We start from the raw sequence: 19945 nt of genomic DNA, 5'->3' as shown, positions 1-19945 counted from the left end.
GCTTTCAACTAGACTCTAAGCTTCATGCAGGATTGAACCGTGTAGGTCTATGTTTGCTCTGCCATGCATCTGGACCTTTCTTCCCGCAAGTCCTTCAATAAATATTTGTTAAAGAGTGACTGAACCCCTGGGAAATTGATTTAAAAAAATAGACTTACAGGATGATGCAAGCCTAGCCTGTTAATGTGTTGGGTTAGACAATCATTTGCTTCGAATGAACAAGATTCAAGGACACTGTAAATTGTGGAGACGTGTGCTCTCTTAGGCCAGGAAACGTATCCCTCCCTGAAGGTTGAGACTTGGCAATTCCCAATACCCTGTGTCAGAAGCCAGCTGGCTGCCCACACCTTTGAAAACACTGTGATACATTAACCTCGAAGGCGAAGTCCAAGGGCACGACTTTGCTGTAGGGCTGTCTGCCTGACTGCAGCTTGAATAGCCTGTTCTCCAAATGTGCACTGACGTCAGTGGGAGTTTCTTTGCTCAGTGTGTCTGCATCAGCCTCCACAGCGCGGTTCCAAGAGAAGAATTTGGCCTAAGGACATTTCACCTGCTACCTCTTTGGGGACTAAAGTGGAGTTCAGCCTTCACACTTTTTTCCTTTTTTTTTTTTTTTGGCCCTAATGCAATTTAACCTTCAGCTGCTGTTGGTATTTCCTCCCATTTTACTCTTTATAAACCATTAGATAAAAATCTGAATGGGGCAGTGGTGTGGGGGGAGGGGCGTACAATCAAGTTCTCAGTCCTTTGCCGAAGCGCCAACCTGGCACAGTCAACGGCCCAAGGAGAAACGTTCTGGCACTTTGGGATCCAATAGAGGCTTCAGAATTTAAAGTGTGTTATGCCTTTTGTATTATTAAAAATGGTTTTCAATCTTTCAAATGTGTTAGCCTCTAGGATTTCAGAAAATCCTCACCAGATGACTACTCAGGGCATCATGTTATATATAACACAAGAAACATGCTCTTAATGGAAAAGATGTCCTGCCAGGTGTTCATAAAAAGTAGAGACACAAAACCCTAAGTTTCATACAGTCTTCTTTAAAATATAGTATGGCAAGATATTACAATATTGTCAGAAATGTCTGTCAAAATAAACTTCTCCCTCCCTGGTGTTCTCAAAGTACCTTAGACACACCTCAGTATGGGGCTTATCAGAGAGCATCCTAACCTGATTGTCTCCTCACCCAGACTGTGAGCCCCTTGAGGCCAGAGCACATTTTTTAGCTGTTTGTGATAGACTTAGCTTCCATCAAGGTATCCAGCACATGGTAGGTGCAAAAGGAAAATGAATTGGAATCCGACTAGGGGCCTTGGCAAATACCTAACCTCCTCAAGTTCCATTATCCTGTAAAACAGGGAATCACAGCTCCTCACAGGGTGGCTATGAGAATGAGTCCTGAATGTAGTAGGTATTCATTCAGTGAACGAATCAATGTTATCAGCAAGAACTTAAGAGCTAGGATGCTCGGGTCACCTTTTGCTAGCTGTGTGACCTTGGGCAAGTCCCATAACCGCTCTCAGTCTTGGCTTCTCATCTGTAAAATGGGAATGATAATAGCTACCCATCAGATTTGTGATGAAGAACAGATTTCAGACTGTTGGATTTAATGGACCCAAACCAAACAAAGTCTAGTGACTGACACAGGGTTGACAGTCACTTATTTTTCCAAGTAGGAATGTTCCAGAAAAGAAACTATCATCTACCCTCACCATAAAAGAAAGTATTTTAAGACCAAAAAATGCAGGAAGGATTAATTTCTTCAAATGAACAGATCTTTAAGGAAAAATGCTTTCCACTGTCTTGACTTCAGACTGATGACAAATTTAGTCTTGTGCCAGCATGAGCCCATGTCCAGCCTTTGGAAACTAGTAATTAGACAGATTAAATGAGGTGACACGTGTAAATAGCTGAGCAGAGAGTCCAGCACACAGGAAACACTAAGTAAATATTAACTGCTGCTATTTCATATTATTTCCACCATTATCATAAATTAAAATACATAACAATTCCATTAAAAAGTCTGAAGAATGAACTAAATGCCTGTTACGTTTGTAATGAGTGGAGCTAACAAAGGAAAGAAGGTAATGACACGAGTAACTGACCAGAGGTTTGGGGAATAGCGAGATTACCAGCAAACATTCACTGAGGGAGGGCTTCTTATGTTGCAGGTGCTCCTTCAAGTAGTTTGTATGCATGATCTCATTTGTGCTTCACAGAAACCCCATTTTTCCACATCAGGCAACTGAGGCACGGAGAGGTTATGGTCACCCACTAGTAGGTGGGGAGGCTGACATTCCAACTCAGCCAGTCAGACTCCATCGCTGTGATCTCCTGCCTCCCTACAATAAAGATAAAATATATGATAAATTTCAGTGTAAGTGAATATGACGCATAAAGAGAAGAAGTGAAAGGTAATGGAGAGGAAGAGCAGCAGACTGCGTCATTGAACGAGATTCGGGCAGCAAAGAGAAGCATTAGAAGATGGGCAGATAGCCCCATAATCACATCCAGGCTTATGTAAAAATGTCATGCTCTGGAAATGTATCAGATACCGTTTTAAGCGCAGCTGAAGAATTTGATATGTCAAGGGCTTGGCACATCACCTTTATTTTCGGCCGGGCTTCTCCAGTTGGGTTTTCTGAAGTGTGACATGCCTTTGATAGTGATGGTTGGGAGGGGTGAGGCGTGAGCGAGGGGGGAGAAGAGCAGTTTGGCTCTGAGTCTTGTTCCCAGCATTTTAAATCCACGCCATTGCCAAGGAGGCAGGGGAAAGTGCTGGGAGGGCACGGCGTTCCAGCTGGAGAGGGCTGAGCAGCCAGGTGGGCAAGCGGTAGCTTGCTTGCCACTCAGTCACCTGCCTAGCACCCAGGCTCATGAATCAACCTCCTTTCCCCGCCAAGCAGCCCCTGCTTCATTGCTCTGCACCAGCTCCATGGCGGGGGCCAAAAGCCAGCTCTGCAAGCGGGCCTGTGCGGAATATAGTAAAATAAGAGGTCACATTTTCCCAGAGCCTCGCTGCCAGCACGTGGCCAACACCGCGCTGAAATTGGCAGTAGCGGGCTCCCAAACCTTCCTCTGGCCGAAACCGGACTCCCGGGCTTCTAGGACATGGTTCAGCGGCAGCACGCCCTGGATCATTCCCAAGCTGACACTCCACGGCGGGGACCCGCGGAGGACCCAGCCAACGTCTTGGTGCAGTGGAAGGGGCTGCCAACGAGAGTTGCTGTTTTGAAGACCAGAGACCTTTCCGCTGGGTTGAGGCGAAGCATCTGAGGTTCACAGGATGACAACGGACACCGGCTTTCCATCATCTCATTATTCATCTTGTTTCTTATTAACCCAAACAGACACTGTAGCCTTACCCCGGTGCTGCTCGGCACAGAAATGATACCCTCTCCGGGGTTCAGATTGACGGCATTTGCTGCATTCCAGGCTCTGCTCTAAGCACTTTACGTGGATCACCTCCTTCTCACGACCGACCACCCTTCGCAGAAAACGATGGGGAAGAGGAGGAGAGCAGTAACGCACCGAAGCACACACAGCGAAGTGTGTTTGGAGCCCGGGTTCACTCCAGCCACACATCAGCACCTTTATCCCATGAGGACTGTGAAAATAATGATTATTTAAGTGTTTGTGTCTCTGTTTTCTTCCCAGATGGATTCAGCAGGTCTGAAGGGAAGAGTCTGTTTTATGCGAAGGTGCTCCCATAATGTGTCAGTCCGCTCGACTGCTGTAAGAAATGCCGCAGAGTGGGCGGTTTAAACGACGGACATTTGTGTCTCACAGTGCTGGACGTTGGACAGGGTGCCAGCAGGGCTGGGCTCTTGGCGAGGTCCTTACTTCCTGGTTATGTACTCACATGGGCTTCCTTGGTGTCTGCTTGGAGAGAGAGAGAGAGAGAGAGAGAGAAAGAGATCTTTTCTTCTTATAACGGCACTATTCCTATCCATGAGGACTCCATCTTTATGACCCACTCACCTCCCCAAATCTTCACATCCTAAAACTGTCACCTCAAGGGCTAGGATTTCAATAGGTGAATTGGGAAGGGGGCACAAACGTTCAGTCCATAACACCGAGTATTCATTCACACATTTGGGAAATATTTATTGAACACCTATTAAGTGCCAAGGACTGTGCTAAATATTTGCCTATACAAATGCACACAAAAGTCACCAAGCCTGTTCCTTGGGAACTAATAGGGCGATGGGGGTAATGCACCAGGAAGTCAACGGGTTATTACAAAATGACAAGGTCTACCTGGCATGACATATGCCATTCAGGCAGATCTTAGCAGTTAGTTATATTTATGCTGCCCTCTCAAGAATGCCACTGGAAATTAACCTATTTTATTTATTTATCCACATATTTTATTTTAGATGTAATAAACAAGAGTGTTCTTGTCAGATAAAGTACTTAAATCAATCCAATGGTGGGTGTGGCAACATAGAAAATATATATTTGGTCTTTGTCCTTGGTTCCTGACACAGAGATCCTAAATCCCTTGGAATTTCTTGAGTGTGAGGGATGTTAGCAATATCTTTTTTTGTAAAGACGTGACTCTGGGTGGGCCCCCAGATAGCTTCAGAATGGGAGCATGTGGCCAAAAAGACCAACTCTTGATTAGAAGCCTGGAACTTTCAGTCCCTCCCCCCTCAACCTCTGGGGAGGTAGGAGGGACTGGAGATTGCGTGGATCATGCCAACATGATGACACCTCCATAAAACCCCTAAATGACAGGGTTTGGAGAGCTTCCAGGTTGGTGAACACACTGAGGGGCTGGGAGATGTCCAAGGAAAGCACGGGAGCTCCACGAACTGCCCCCCACTTCCTTGCCCCATACAACTCTTCCATTTGGATGTTCCTGAACTGTACCCTTTATAATAAACTGATAATAGTAAGTAAGGTGTCTTCCTGAGTTCTGTGAGCCCTTCTAGCAAATTACTAAACCTGAGGAGGGGAGCGGGAACTGACGATTTATAGCCGACTGGCCAGAAGTACAGGTGCCTCGGGACTTGGGACTGACGTCTGGAGTGAGGCAGGTCTTGTGGAGCCGAGCTGTTTAAGTTGTGGGATGTGGCGCTAACCCCAGGTCGTTAGGGTCAGAGTTGAACTGAACCGCGGGGCACACAGGTGGTACCCAGAGACTCAGAGAACTGGTGGTTGGCGTTGGAAAACAGCCCGCGGCATTCTTGAGAGAGCAACATCAATTCGTCCATCACTCAACACAGACATCAGAAGATACACACATCTTCTGTCAAAAGTGTATCACTGACTCAAAAGCACAATTTCATTTTTTATGAATTGTATGAAGATAAAAGGTAAGTGTTTAAACATTTCCTATGAAGTGCCTGCCCTAATTATTATCTTTTTTTAATTCAAATTTTGTTAGCTAACATACAGTGCAATATTGGTTGCTGGAGTAGAATTCAGTGATTCACCCCTTACATACAACACCCAGGGCTCATCACAAGGGCCCTCTTTAATCCCCATCCCCCATCTAGACATCCCCCATCCACCTCTCTCCATCAACCCTCAGTTTGTTCTCCATCGTTAAGAGTCACTTATGACTTGTTTCCCTTTCTCTTTTTTTTCTTTTCCCCCTCCCCATATGTTCAACCGGATTTTTTTCTTAAATTCCACATAAGAGTGACATCGTATGTTTTTCTGACTGACTTATTTCGCTTAGCATAATACAATTTAGCTCCGTCCACGTTGCTGCAAATGGCAAGATTTCATTATTTTTGATGGCTGGGTAATATTCGAGTGTGTGTGTGGGGGGGGTGTGTTTACACAGACACACCACATCATCTTCATCCATCAGCTGGTGGACATTTGGGCTCTCTCCATAGTTTGGCTATTGTTGATAATGCTGCTATAAATATTGGGATGCATATACCCCTTCGAGCCTGTATTTTTATATCCTTTGGGTAAATACCGAGTAGGGGCAATTGCTGGGTCATAGGGTAGTTCTATTTTTAACTTCTTGAGATACCTCCATACTGTGTTCCAGAGTGGCCACACCAGCTTGCATTCCCACCAACAGTGTAAGAGCACTCCCCTTTCTCCGCATCCTCACCAACACCTGTTGTTTCTTGTGTTGTTAATTTTAGCCATTTTGGGTTCCTGTCCCAATTATTATAAAGGCCTCCTAGTTCTTCTCCCTGCTTCTGTTCTTGTCCTGTTCTGACCATCCCCCCGCCCCTCAGCAGCCAGGGGAACAATGCTAAAACCCCATCAATGACTCGCAATTGTTCTTAGGTTAAAACGCGCATTTCCTACCATGGGCTGCAGTGACCTGCGTGATCTCTCTTCTATCTTTCCAGGCTCTGAGGATGATGATGATGACTGATAAGCCCCTGGCATTTACTGAGCTCCCACTCTCACTCCACATGCTTTCTGTCACTTCATCTTGTGACAGCCCTAGTTCTCCTTTTGAACTTTCCCAGTGGCCACACTCTGTTCCTTTCCCTTCCAAATACTTGCAGAGCCCTTCTCCACCTCTGGACCTTTGCACTTGCTATCCCCTTGGCTCAGGATGCTGTTGCCTCAGCTCTACTCATGGCTGGCCTGTGTCCCTTCATCAGATGTCAGAGCAAACGTGGCCTCTTTGGAGAAGCTATCCCTGACCACTGCCTCTAAGCAGCTCCCTGCAATTATGATACCCTTTCCTGCTAAGGAGCACTTACTGGAGCCTGTCAGGGTCATGTTTACCCTTTTCTCATGCCCGTCTGTTTTTCCCATCTAGAATGTTCTGTAAGCTCCATGGTAGCAGTTTGCTAACCCCTGCCTTGCTCACTGCTCTATCACCAATGTCTAGTGTGTGCACGGAACAGAGGAGTGCTCAATATCTATTTAGTGGATGAACAAATGAATTTATCTTAAGAATATTAAGTAAAAGGCTAAAAAAAAGTCCCTATACATTTCTTTGTTAAGTAGTGACCACTTGACCGTGTCAATATTTATAGATTAACAGGCCAGGTGTTCATATGGTCACTAGATGTGTTTGCATTTGTTGGCTGAGTGACCACATTATAAGCAGGCCATGTGAGCCTTGGGGAAACATACCTAAGTGTTTCAGACAGAGCCGAATGGTCGGGGAAGAACTGGTATTCAGTTAAGAGCAGAGAGCTGTGGGAGGAGGGAGTGACCAGCTGTCTGGAGCTGTCAGAGAAGCTGCAGGTGCACGCGCTTTGGATGGGGAGTGGTTAGTGTGGGCTGGAACTTGGAGGAGATGGAGTGAGGGTGGAGGGTGACAAGTGGTGGGAGACGGTGTTGAGGGCTAGACCACAAAGGATGGAGAAAGGCGCTGAATGCTGTGCCAAAGAAGACGGGCTTATGCAGTGGCCGGCCATGGAAATGAGGGAGAACCCGGGAAATCAGGGAGTGATTAGATTAATGCTCCACAGAAGGCAGGGCGCAGACTGAGGGAAGCAGGGGCTGCAGGCAGAACCTGAGGCTCGTCCTTCACCATGGCGGTACAGTCAGAATGGAGAGGAGGCTGTGCACTGATTTCACGCTCAACATGTTTGCTCAGTAAATATCAGATATTCCAATATGCATATCGAAATACACCACACACTATATTAAACTGATTAACGAAAATTCAGGTGTTAGGAGAGAGAGGTCTATGCTTTCTTAAACCCCAGTCTGATTGCTAATGTAGACGTAAACAGCCCATGTCCTTAAATGAAGGACTGTAGATTTAATATGCAGCAAATCACAGGATTAAGGACTGGAAGCGCCTGCAGGGTAGACCCTGTGTCCTTAGTCTTCATTCTCACTGTATGGCCTTGATCTTTTCACCAGGGGCTTCTTCACACTCCCGACCACGCCACACACTCGGCCACCTCAAGTTTTGCTCTTGCTCTCAGCTCTCTGTTTCTCTCTTCCACCCCTGCCAGGTGAGATCCTACTCTGTCTTCTCGGCCAAGGTATGCAGCCACGTCTGATACCTTCCGTAACTTTGTGCAGGTAAAATCAATTGCTCAGCTCTATGCTCCCGTGTCATTTGCATGGAGTCCTATCATGTAAATTACACATGGGGGCATCCTCCTGCGGGGATTAACAGGGCAGCCTCTAAAGCCAGACTGCCTGCCTTTGCTTTTGCCCCGCCCTGAGAATGACTACACTGCTCTGAGCTTTAAGTTTTCTTATCTGTGAAATGAAGATAAGAATAGGGCTTTTAGAAGGATCTGATGGGCTAACACATGTGAAATGCACAACAGTCCCTGGCTCACAGTAAGGGAGTAAGTGTGTTAGCTATTTTCCTGCTTGACTATGGGTTTCTGGGGGTAAGGAGTGTGGGTCTTACTCATCTCTGCAACCTCGGAGCCTGGCACAGTGCCTGGTGCCCAGTGGGCCTCGGGGAGTGCTGCTGAATGAATGGATTGCACAGATCAGGAAACTGAGGCTCGGAGCAGTTAAGGGACATGTCCGTAGCCTCACTAGGCCATCCACCCTGAACCTTGTGAACCCCAGGCCAGTGCTCTTAGGTTGGCCATTGAATTGGCCACCTCTGAACATGAAATAAGCTATTCTGTCTGTGTGACTTTAGCAAAGAAGACTCAGTGCATTTAAACTCACTTTTCAGGTTGCCTTTTATGACATCTTTGAGAGAGACATTTACAGTTACAGAACATAAAAAAAAAAAAGAAACGAATGTGAGTGTAAACTTAGGAAATTACTGTGATTTAGGGAATGATAGGTGTTATTTTTTCACAAGTTTTATATAATGTGAGTGCGTGCTATAGAATAATCTGAACAAAAGTTGTAAACACACTTGAAGAACACTTGTTTTTAAGATCGGGCAGGACAGCAGTGTGCATTCTCTTTCAGACCTTTGCAAACGTGTGGTATTTCTAACACGTTAAATGTGAGGTATTTCCTCATCATATTTATTGGCCCAAGACACTGTGAAACAGAGGTACACTCATGCTTTGGGGCCCTGATTTAGAGCCTCAGTTCCCTAAGTGCGTGTGCTAGGGATGGGGGGCAAGGAAGGGTCCAATTTCCTGCCCTCAGAACTAAGATGTCTTGTGCTCCACCTGCCCTGGCTCTGGGCCTGTTTCTGATTTGGGGGGGGGATCTGAGGATCCCGAATCTACTGCAAGATGGTTCTGCTGTTGGGCCCACTTTGATCTGGGTCCCCATTTCAGTTAAGGACACACCCATTTGTTGATTTCCCTTTCTGTGTCCGGCTTTTATGTGCTTTATAGCATTTAATCCTTGTGAGAAGTTCACATGTGATGAAAGAGATGCCCAGAGAGGATCAATGACTTGACTTCATCAGGATTCAAAACATGGTACATGGTGGAAACCCAAATGCCCTTCAACTAGCAAGTGAATAAACAGAAATGCAGTATGTCCATATGGGGGAATATTACTCAGCCATTAAAAGGAACGAAGGACCGATGCATGTTACGTATTAGCCAGGATTCTCCAGAAAAACAGAACCAATAGAAGATATATACATCTCTTTCTCATATATTAATATTATCTATTAATAAATATAAATACTATATATTAATATATGTCATACATTAATATTATGTCATATATATAAGGAATTATGTCACGTGATTATGGAGGCCGACAAGTCCCAAGATTGCGGTCTGCAGGCTGGAAACTCAGGAGAGCAGATGATGTAGGTTCCAGTCTAGATCTGAGTCCAAAGGCAGGAAAGGACTGATGTTCCAGCTTGAAAACAGTCAGGCTTGAAAATAGAGACGGAACCAATTCTCCCTTACTCAGCCTTTCTGTTCTAGTCAGCCCTTCAACGGATTGGGTGAGGCCCACCCACACGGGGGAGAGCAATCTCCTTTTCTCAGTCTATCCACGCAAATGTTAGTCTCAACCAGGAACAGCCTTCCAGTCACACCCAGAATGTTTGACCAAATATCTGGGCACCCTATGGCTCAGTCAAGTGGACAGAGAAAATTAATCATCACATGCTATATAACATGGATACTCCCCAAAAACATGCTAAATGAAAGCAGGCAGACCCAAAAGGCTACAGGTTGTATGATTCCATTCACATGAAACACCCAGAACAGACAAATCCATGGAAACAGAGAGCAATTATGGTTGCCAGGGGCTGGTGGGGAGAAGGGAATGGAGAGCGACTGCTTAATGGGCATGGGGTTTCCATTTGGGGTGATGAAAATATTCTGGAACCAGATAGCCGTGATGGTCGCACAGCCCTGTGAACGTACTTAATGCTGCTGAATTACACACTTTAAATTGGTTAAAATGGTTCATCTTATGTTGTGTTTTTGGCCACAAAAAATAATAATTTTTAAAACCCTGGTGCCTCTGTCTTTGAAGACCTTGTTTTCACAGGGCTCGATGTGCTTCTGCCTTGTTCCTGATTCTCAGACCCTACATTGCACCTGGATCTCCCGTGAAGAAATGGCTCAGTCCATCAGTCCCTCTGCTGCAGGGGCTGCTGGCTTTTCAAGGCCACCCCTCCACTTCCCTTCCCTTCCCACAAACGCCGGGCTGGGGCTTTGTCCTACAGCAGGAAGCTATGACGTCACTCATTCCAACTTCCTGCCTGCTTGTAGCTCTTGGCTGACTGCTCCTTCAAGTCTCCGTGGCTCCACCTGGTCCCAGCTGCTTCCCTGAACTCTCATCTTCAGCCTGTCATTATAGCGGCTGGAGTTCCCTGGGCTGCTGCCGGGCCAGCCTGGGCTTGTCCATCTCAGGGAACCGGTCAGGCTGACCTGCGTCAAGGACTTTCAGTGTCCTCCCCACTCCCCATCAGTCCTTCCCCCTGTAAACTCTTCCTTACTCTCCTACCCTATTCTTGACTCCTTGTCCTGCATTCTTGACTCCCTGTACCTGTCAAAGTGTCCCCAGAGTGACAATTAGTCCTCTGCAGAAACTGAGTGAAGCCTACTCGTTCTGGCCTTCTTTGCCCTTCCCCAGCTGGCCCCACGTTCCCAGAAAATATGTGGGTATTACTGCCCCCCAAATTAATCTTCCCAACCTGCACTTCTAGCAAAGATGGGTCATCAGGGAAAGAGCCACATAACCCAAAACAGAGAAGAACTGGGTGCTAGGAATTTTGAACATGAAAGGAAAGAAGGAACCATTACAAGCTCAAAGGAACATGGTTGGGGATCTTTGGGGTTCTTCCAACATTGCTGAAATCTCATGTTGCAGGCAGCTGTGTCTCCCCACCATGTCCCCCTCCCAAGGCCTCTGTCCTGTCCTGTAGGTGCTTAATTCCATTGCACCTCAGCTTCCTGCCAATACTAACCACATACCACCCCCTCACCCCAGCCTTCAGACACCTGGAGACAGGCTACTCATTCTCTGAATAAGCGGCCATACTTCATTTGCTATGAATTTCCCCAAGTCCCTGCCTGAAAGGGATGATGTCATTAGACATGTAAAGGGTAAAAAGAGCCCTTTTCATCTTCCAGCTATAAGGGGAAGCAGGCTGTATCTAGGAGAGATGGTGTAGCAGGAAAAGAGCTCTCAGTGAGGCCTGGCTCACCTATGCAGGGCAGGCAGGAGAGAAAGACTTGGAGCCCCATTCGACTTCCGGGGTGCAGAGGGAAGAGATGCACAGGAGCTGGGATAGAGGCGCAGGGCTCGGGCCTGAAAAAGCAGATCTCTTGCTGATTGAGAGAATCAAGCTGTTTCTTTCCTACTGGGTACTGCAGTAAATGCAAAGAGGAAGAAGACACAGTCTCTACCCTCAGTGGGGGGGGGGGGGAGGGAGGAGGAGTAGAGGACCCTGGTGGAACAGTCCAAAACAGCAGAGGAAAAAAGGTTGCGAAGAAGAGTGGCAGGGAAACATGGCGCAGGCTAGACCAGTGTGACTTTTTGCGATGCCGTGCCTGGTTTCCTCAGCCCCTGAATGGCCAGGAAGAAACAGTGGTGCTCTTCCTGAAATGAAATGAGATACCTGATGTGAAGCCCTAGCCCAGCACTGGGCACTGTCTGTGCCTCAAAAAATGTCAGTTCTGGTTTTCCCTTTCTGGGCTGAGCTGTCTGGGCATTCTCCTGCAGGCTGTGGGCAGCCACAGTGGTTGGTGAGCAGGAAAGGAATTTCAGAATCCTGGCAGAGAGGGAATTAGGAAGGCTCTGAGAGGGGCTTGTGGAAGGTAAATCCAAGCCTGCTCTGACCGAGTTCTTGCAAAGACCAAAAGTCTTTAATGGGATGCACTGAGGTCCCGGGGCCGGGTAAGTTACTGGAAAGGGAAGGCTTGCGGTGATCCCCCTCATGCCCTGCTTGAGGCAATAAGAGCATGTCTGAAATCTTTTCCGGAAAGCTCTCTAGAGCTCTCAAGCAGTGGGGGCTGCCAATCCCTGGTGCCCCAAGCAGAAGCAGAATGTGTGGGATAGAAAGGGAGGGACTCTACCCTCCCTTATCAATCATCGTTGCCAGCCATTTTTCACTCCAGCTAAAATTTAGTAGGTATATTAAAATGCATCCAGGCACAATAAAACCTTGTTTGAAGTTTAAAATATAGCTTGTCAGATGTGTATTTAGTGGTGTGTTTTAATATGCAGAAGTGCAAACCGGAATTTAATGTGTAGGCTAAAGTACACATTAGCAATTTCATAAGTGATCGAAAATTGCAGTGTACATGAGCAACTTGGGGGGAGGGCAGGGTGCGGGGGCAAGAGGGAAACAAAAGATCATAAAACCCTGGGATCTATTTTCTATTTTCTTTATTCCCCTAAGTAGGACCTTGAATTCCCAGGTGAATTTATAATGGAGTTTCCTCTTACTTATTTATTACTTTGTTATGTTTTATTGAGATGGAATTCACGTAACATAAAATTAGCGCCTTTTACCGCGTATAATTCAATGGCATTTAGTACACTCGCAGTGCTGTGCTGTGTAACGTCACCTCCATGGACTTCCGTAATGGTCCTATCACCCCCAACGGAAACCCTGCATGCATTAGGCAGCCGTGCTCCCCATTAAGCAGTCCTCATGTCCCCTCCCTGCAGCCCCTGGCCACGACTAACCAGCTTTCTGTCTCTAGGGATTTACCTATTCTGGATCTCTCTCTCTTTCTCTTCCTTTAGAAAATTTATGTATTTATATATTTTGCTTTTGTTTCTTTCCTATGACACATGGGAGTTTGTGTGTTGCTCCGGGCCACCAGCAATGCCTGCTGTGTTGGAAGAATTCAGAGGTCGCGATGCTGGGAGCCAATATGTCGAGTTGTGAAGGAGGGAGACTGCAGGATAGAGCCTAGTTTTCTCGAATCAATATAGGTAGACTAGGAGACCGGCCTACGAAGTTTCTCCTAAGGGGGCTATTAAACTTTTTATATCACTGACCCCTTGGTAGTCCGAGGAAGTTCTTGGACCTCTTCTCAGAACAATGATCTGAATAAAACAAAGCATACAGGATTCCAAAGGAAACCAATTATATTGAGATGCAGTTATAAAATACTGAAGTATTTGGTGGTCAAATAATACAGATGCTTCTTTATTAACACATTCAATAGCAAGATCTAGCTGTGGGTCTAATAACACTGTAATTTTAAAGTAGTGAGAGGTGTAAATTATATTTTGAGATGTCTGCAACACTATAATGTGATATGAAAATATCTGATTTCTACTGGTGGCAAAGTCACAGGTATTGCTAATAATACTGTAGCTTGTTGCTTGTGTTCATAATTAAATGGAACATGAATGTACGTTTGTGAAAACGAAGACATAATCTTCCCCTATCCCAGCTCACTCACAGACCTTAGTTAAGAACCCTTCCTCTGGGATCGATGGTTTCTAATCTGTTTCAGCCAGGGATCCCTCTGAGAATCTAACAAAAAGCTGTCTGCAGACCTTCTCACCAAAAAAATGGATTTGTCTACAGACCCCAAATTTATATCATGTTTGTGGACCTCATGCCCATCCATGGACCGTTTCCAAGCCAGTGGACCCCAGGTTAAAAACTCCTCTTCTAGATGGTCAAGGGCACTGAACCGTTTAGCATTCTTTGGCTATAAATAACAGAAACTAACTCTGGAAACAGGCAGCTTTAAGGGGTCTTTGGGGGAGAAGCTTCTGGACTGTCTTATCTGCATCCCACCTCCGGGATGAGTAAGCTCCCATCCATGGCCAGGTGTTTGACTCTCTGATCATTGTTCCACATTCTGTTCATGTCTGGGTGGCCTGAACATTCAGTTGCCCTTCCTTTCACTAAGGGAAAGCTAGTCGTCTTGATGAAATACTTCAGCAGACTATCTAATAAGGAAGAATAGTTTGTCAGAAGGAATCTGAGGCACTATTATTGAAAAAAATTGTTTTTAAAGAAAAAGAAAGGAAAAAGAAAGGATAATGGTGTGCACAGGAGGCAGGCAAAAGAGAAAGTTTACTTTACATCCCATGAAAAGAAGTGAGGAGTACTGATACTGTTTGAAAGGTTTTATTTATATATTTGAGAGTGAGCGAGCAAGCAGGCGAGCACGAGTGGGAGGAGGGGCAGAGGGAGAGGGAGAAGCAGGCTTCCCGCCAAGCAGGGAGCCTCATGCGGGGCTTGATCCCAGGACCCTGAGATCATGACCTGAAAGGAAGGCAGACGCTTCACCGACTGAGCCACCCAGGCGCTCCTGATTTTTTTTTTTTCCTTAACTCTAAGACATACCTTCTGGGAACATTCCGATGCTTCTGAAATCATAAGACGGCTCTCAATATGTGTATACGTGGAAAGCAGCCCTGCCTTCCTCCCCACTCTCAGGAAGGTAACTGTAGTTAAATCTGTGTTGGTCCTACCGTGGCGGAGTCTTAGAACTGAGGAAGTGTGGCCTGACAGAGTCAAAGCCATTCAAGGTGACGCCTCGAACGTCAGGGAGCACATCCACACCCATGCACTTCATGCCGGCTTCTTTTCTTCTTTTCTAACGCACACCTTACCTAATTCGGCTGTGATTTCATATCAGATGTTTGTCGCACTACTGAATGCTGAGGTACAATTCAATCCCATTGAATGGGTGTTCACTGAACAGTAGCTGCTAGCCAAGCTCTCTTCCAGGCACTGTGAGCACCACAATAGGAGACCAACGCAGAGCCACCTGCTCTCCAAGAGCTTACAGCTTGGATGTAGGGACCGCACACACACGCAGGAAGCGGGTAAGAGACTCGCCTGCACTGTTAACCTAAGCCATATTCACTTGGAAGGCTAACCTTAGTGCTGCGAAGGGGAGCCAGGAGTTCAGAGAGCAGAGTGCGGGCTGAGTGGAGGAGGCAGAACCTGGGGTGTCCCTGCCCCGTGCCTGTGTGGAGACGGGGCTTCCAGGACCCCTCTCTGAGAGGAAGGAGGCTCTGAGAAGGGGCATACCTCATCTTGGTCATTATCTAAGAGATACAGAAGCCATGAGTGAGAAGAGCCATGGACCCAATGGGCTTCTCACTGGGCCAATACCCATTCATCTCTCAAGCCTCTGCCTAATGGTCACTTCCAGAAAGGTCTTCCCAGACCTCTCAATTTAAAAGTAGGTCTCTCTACTAAACTCTCTAAGTTCTTGTTCTTCTCCTTCAAAACACTTAGCAGAATTTGTAATTATATGTTTATTTTTCTCTCCACTGGTCTGTGAGCTTCTCTAGGGAGGGAAAGGGCTATGTCTTTTTGCTTGCCTCTGTACCCACAAAGTTCAATACACTGCCTCCACGTCCAAGGTGCTCAGTAAATACATGTGGACTGATTGAAAAGTTAAGCATAGGTAGAAATCAGATCAGTGCTTTCTGATAATGAGGAAGCTCAACTGGGGACAAGGACACAGTTTTTTGGAAACACCTTTTGATATTAGAAGTGTGCCAGACCAAAAGGGACAGCCGGTATAGGAGTCATTGATGACGATCTTGACATTATGGATCTGAGAGTTAAGATAATTAAGAAGTGCTGCTTTTCGGTTTGGAATTTAAAACCTGAAGTGGACTATTTACAACCTGTGGAACTTCCATCCTACCCATGTGGACTATTCTGCCTTTAACGGGACTCTGGGGTGGGGGGGTGTTGTTAGTGTGGTCTTATTTCCCCAAGCAAACACCAAACCAAACCAAACCAAACTAAAAAAAAAAAAAAAAAAAAAAAAAAAAAGAAACTCTAAAGGAGTTAGAGAAGCATGAAGACAGGCAAGTTAATGAAGCTCTCATTTCTCCCAAAATAGAAACTTAACATTTGCCAGCAGGGAGAAAGTTGTGAAGAAATTGAATTGAAAGAAGCCACTGGTGTTCTTGGCTTGAGAGTTTGCTCTGGTTGCTGGCAGCGGGGAAGGGGTAGGGATTCCTTCCCCTCCTTTAGCTTAAGACTTAAATTTCACAAAACCCGAGGCAGTGAGCATGAAGATCTTGGTTGAACTTGTCATGAGGGCTCCGTTGCTTCCATACAAATGAAAGCAGAGATCTTTAAACTTTTCCTTATATGGGATTTTACAGCTTTCTGGAAGTGGGCAAGGCTACCTTTACTGTAGAATTGAGTAAGTATAATTTTATTCAAAGTCTTTGCTTAAAAAAATACACTCGACATTACTACCAGTAAGAAAAAGACATTTTTATTATAATACTTAGACAGTAGTTTTCTCAGAGGAATTCAAATTCTAGCTAAGTGGATGGAATGGGTAGGCTCGCTTCTGGTGGAAATGCAAATGGCTGGGACTCAATGCCTTACTAGTCCTGAAGTATGCAAAGTTGGGTATTTTCCCCTTGAGGATTAGGGAAGATAAATTTCACTCCTTGCCTAGTTCTAAAAAAGTCTTTCCATGAGGTCAGGCTTCCAGGAATTCATATCAGATTGAAGTTCAACTCACACCTAAAGGGGTTAATTGTTTGACCTCTGTATTCAGCCAGGCCTTACTTAAATGTTTGAGGTCTCAGTTTTCCCCTTTGTTAACAGAGACTAAAAACAGTATCTCTTCTTAGGGTTAAGTGGCTTTCCTTTGGTAGAACAGTGTTTGGTGACCTATGAAAGACTCGCCCTGCCACAAGCACATATTCACGTGCATGTGACTGTAGGGACACACACACGCGCACACACACACACACACACACACACACACAGTCACTGACCAGACCTCAAACCCAGGGCTTCATTCCCAGCAGAACATCTCCAGAACCATGGGCACAGATGTAGTCCTGGGAGTGGAGCCTCGTTAGCCCCATGTTCTAACCAGCGCAGCTAGACGACTGCCAAGTAGAGGTGAGGCAGAAAGGGAAACCGAGGCTGCTGGGCGCACGTGACTAAACCAATAATCACAACAACAACAACAACAGACTGGGATACTGAGTCTGCGGAGACCTTGCAGGGCTTGGCCAGGTGCCTGAGATCGAAAACTGGTCATTTCTGAGGCTTCCAGATTGCACGGACTAGTACCATTACAAAAACGGTTGGGGGTGAAACTGAGGTTGCCAACTTTTCATTTTGCCAAAAAATGACCAAAATTAAAACTCCCCAACTATCACAAATATAATATTCACTGATACAAGAAAGGAAAACATTTAGCTTTGCATTGCTCTTATGACTCTCGGGTTGCCGCTGAATGGCCAAAACCTTGCCACAGACCTGCTGCTGTCCAAGGGTGAGCCTGGGACCGCCGCTGTAGAGACCATTCAGCAGGCACGTACGGGGCGCAAGGAGCAGGTTTATGAACATACGCTGCCGACCTCTGCCCCTGCCAGCTGCAGCGAGGCCACGAACCCAATTCCCTTCTGCAAATGCTCTGAGACCTCCCCGTCCTGCTTCACTGTGGATACAATGTATCCGCAGCACAGAACAGGGCACATGGCCGATGCACCAGGCAGTGTTTCCTGATTTACCCTGAGTGTGAGTCCTTGTCCCCTTTTCAGTGTCACACAGGGACCAGCATGGTGTGTCTTTCATAGACCTACCCTCATCATAATCTCTGTCTTCCCTTCCTTCACGGCATTCCAAGACAGCGAGCACAAGGCACAAGGACTCATTGGTCGTCTCTGCTTTTTCCATGTTTGCTTATGTCCCAGTGGCCCAAGCATGTCACATAACCTAGCCCAGGGTCAGCGTGAGAGGGGCTGCAGCAAGGCCCCGTGGACACGGAGGTATGATTCATTGAAGGTCATTAGTGCAACAATGTGTGAACTTCCCTTCTTAGACATGCATTGCAAGATACGGAGCTTTAACTTATAAATTATGGTGCTTTCACTAAGACGCGATATAGTTGTTATTACTAGTATAAGGAAGCATTTGGAGTCACCTTATTAAGGGACTGAATCCTACATCAAATGGCTCTGCTTGCCTCATAAAATTATTCATTAATTTTTAGCAGTGGCCTTGGGAAGTTATGTACATAATATTTAGAGGAAAATGGCATTTACAATTATAATGAATTCAAGCAAGCCACACGGTAATACTGTTGCCCTAGTTTGGAACTCGAGGCTTGCTAATTTCGTATTTAATGGCATACATGTCCCCTCATCCCTCCGCCCTAGTATACGTGGTGGTATGTGCACCCCTGTCTCATCTCCTAGAACTCAACCTCCTTTGAAGACAGGCATCTCACCTCCCACATGCTTATTTTCCTCACTCTTCCAGCACCTGTACCATTCAGTAGATGCTCCCTAAATGCTTGTTAAACTAATCAACCAATAGTTGCCTTTTATTAAACACTTACATGTTCCAGGAACTTCACTCAGAGACTGGGTCACCAATTCTCTCTCAATGCCACCGATCAGTAATTTATTCTCTACAGTTTACCCCTGCAGGGACTGAGGTGCCCAAAGCCCAACAGGGATGGGCTGGAATTCTGGCCCAGTGCCATCTGATGCCAGGACACTTTCCTCACTGCTGCATTAAATGAGGAGCAGGAGGCTGACAGTAAAAGTGAGAAGACGCCTCCGGGTGTGGAGACAGGGGCCAGGGGAAGAGGAGGACCTAGTAGATTGCCCCAGCGGTGAAACTGTTCACTGCCTTTGCAATAAAATAAACACTTGTTAATTAAGAGATGGGCCAGCCAAAGGCTGGTTGAAAACCCTGTAGGAAAGCCAGCTCTACAGCTCTTGAAAAAATCAACACCAGTTAATTCTTGGCGGGGAGGAGAGGAGGGACTTGGAGAGGCTTCTTGGGCAGGTGACAGTCCCACAGGTACAGGGTATTAAGGTGAAAGGTGGCCTTTTTTTTTTTTTTTACGTTTTTCCTACAGTTTTTATTACCTACTAGTTCAGTAATAATACTAAAAATAACGACCATTTTAGATACTACGGTATACATGGTCTGTGTGGCGGGGCAGCTGGGCAAACGCTTTACATACAACACATGATCTCATCTAATTCTCACAACGCGTTTGACATAGATTTTATTATTCTTAATTTATAGACGAGGTAACTGTGCCCAGGGAGATTAGCTTTCCGGAAATTTCCTGGCTTGTACGCGGTAGACCAAAACCTAAGTCTATTTGACTAAATGCCCCGAATAACATTTAGCTGTGGGCTTTGCGAGGCTTTGGTGCTGGTCTGAGGTGGGAAATTGTGAATCCCATTTATTCAAGCTAAGCTGCGCACGTGTCTGTGTAATTTACAAAAACAAATCCAGGTCAAGATATCCGTCCGCTTGAGGTTTAAAAGCCTACTGTGGAGAGCTGCACAAATCTCTACTCATTCATTCACTCTTTCGCTCCCTCAACAAGTATTTATTGCGCACTTCGGTATTCCAGGCAGGGCGCTAACCTAGCCCTAGCGGAGAGACCGGTAAACGCGAGAGAGTGTGTTTGGCTCCCCGACCCACCCTCGCAGCCCCCTCTCCGATTGTACTACCTCGTGGGCGATGCAGTCAGAGAAGCAGGAAATGTGTCAGCCCGGGGATGACCTGTACCCACGGCGCCGAAAGGCTGGGTGGTCAGGGCAGGCTCCCTGGAGGCGGCGGCGGCCCGGGCCCGGCACGCGGGACTGGTCCGGCGGCCCTGCGGAACCGGCTCGGAGGCGAGCGTTGGGGCCGGGCCTGGCCGGG

The 19945-nt window shown here is 46.3% G+C and overlaps 1 long non-coding RNA gene across 1 annotated transcript; it reads right to left on the bottom strand.

Annotated features, from left to right (window-relative positions):
- Nucleotides 1-846: 846 nt before the first annotated feature.
- On the bottom strand, nt 847-19937 carry LOC123001382 (uncharacterized). Its single transcript, XR_006410206.3, has 3 exons — nt 19753-19937; nt 2607-3879; nt 847-2342 (listed from the first exon to the last, which is right to left on the bottom strand). It is a non-coding gene; the product is annotated as an uncharacterized LOC123001382 (long non-coding RNA).
- Nucleotides 19938-19945: the final 8 nt, after the last annotated feature.

This window comes from Ursus arctos, unplaced genomic scaffold (genome assembly GCF_023065955.2).
Source record: "Ursus arctos isolate Adak ecotype North America unplaced genomic scaffold, UrsArc2.0 scaffold_22, whole genome shotgun sequence".
Classification (NCBI taxonomy): Eukaryota; Metazoa; Chordata; class Mammalia; order Carnivora; family Ursidae; genus Ursus; species Ursus arctos.
The sequence above is the reverse complement of the archived record's forward strand: the minus strand, read 5'-3'. Positions and strand labels throughout refer to the sequence as shown.